Raw genomic sequence first — 1,619 nt, forward strand, 5'->3', positions numbered from 1 at the left:
AGGGTCAGGCAGTGAGTGAGAGCTACAAAGCTGCAGCTGCCACAGGCAGATTTATTGGGCTGGGAGATCCCTTAAAGGTACAGCTCCAAGTGCAATACCAGCAGGATTTAGCATCCTGAATGAAAATCTCATGAGATGAAGATTCAAGCTAAGAGGTACCATGTTCTGTTCAATCTGGGGTTTGCCATGGCATGTGGGAATTTGCTGACTGTATTTTTGGGTGAAGTTTGGTACAGTTCAGTGTGACTGTGCCCTGGGATTGCTCCACTTTGGCATCTGGTATTTAAATTTCATCAGTGCTGCTCTGCAGGCCGCAGCACTCCTGCCCTCCAGGTGGTCAAGGACTCAGTCAGTCCAGGAACAAACAGCAGGGGGAACTCAAGGTTGGATTCTGAATCCTTTGGTCTTTGTGTACCACTTAATAGTAGCAGCTAGAATCAGGGTGGAGATTGGTCAAAACCAGTACCAGGGAACACTTTCTTTCTATTGATCCAGTGAGAATTATCCAAACCCACTAATATTACACATGCTTTATTAAAGAACAGCTAAAAAGAGATTAGGATCAACTAGTTTCGATTTATACTTAATAAAGTAAACAATTCTCATCTTAGTTACAAAGAGGAGAAAAAAGTGAGTCACTTACATGCAGGATCCACTCTGATCCACTCATCAGTGTCGTGCTGTTAGGAATCAGCTCCTGATCCAGGCCAGGGTCACTGCCCTGAAGCTTCCCACATGGACACACAGCATGTCTGACCCTGCAAGACACAGAACAGAGATGTCAACTGACAATCAGCAGCCACTTCCTAAGAGCTCTCAAACCCAGGTGAAGGTACCAGCCCCTGGTGACACAGACTGAACAGAACAAGCAGCTGTCGTGTCCTGTAAGCCCTAAGCAGAATCACAGAATCAACAGGGTTGGAAAAGACCTCCAAGATCATCAAGTCCAACCTTACTGTGGTTACTAGACCATGAATTCCTCCTCCCTCCCTTTCCCATCAAAGCTGTCACCAAAGACAATGACTCAGCTCCACAGTAACACTTAGGGCCTACCTACTTCCTAAAGCAAAGAAAATAGGTCACTTGGATTAACACATGTTCAAATTTGCATTTAGTTGCTATTCACATCTTATTTAGCACTTGAGGATCTTTACCTCCAGTAAACTGAAAGATGAAAACCAGCCCAGGGATTACCTTTGTTTCTGAGGCAGCTCCAGTGTTCTTGCAGACAGCCACAAAGTGAATCTAGAAGAGAACAAGCTGTACAAGTTCATACATGGGAAGTGCACACAAGGATCTGCAGGGAGAATGTTCTAGTGATTTGCCTTGTTCTTAATGATCTCTCCTCATTTACCCTCAGGGAAAAGGATTTCCCTCCAAACTGGGAAAAGGAAACAGCAATTAGGGACAGAATTTAACCAAACTTCACAGTATCCTCCTTCAGTGTTTAATGCTCTCAAACCAGTGAGAGCAGGGGAAAGAGAACAGACCCAAAATGAGCACTGAGCGTAGAGTGGACTCAACCATGACATGTTCTCCAGCAGTTCAGCTTTTAGGGAGCAAGAGCAAGGAAAGGGATATTCCAAAGAACAATTGACTCGTTGATTTTTATCTTTTAT

Source organism: Acanthisitta chloris, unplaced genomic scaffold (genome assembly GCF_000695815.1).
Source record: "Acanthisitta chloris isolate BGI_N310 unplaced genomic scaffold, ASM69581v1 scaffold14440, whole genome shotgun sequence".
In the NCBI taxonomy this organism is placed as follows: domain Eukaryota; kingdom Metazoa; phylum Chordata; class Aves; order Passeriformes; family Acanthisittidae; genus Acanthisitta; species Acanthisitta chloris.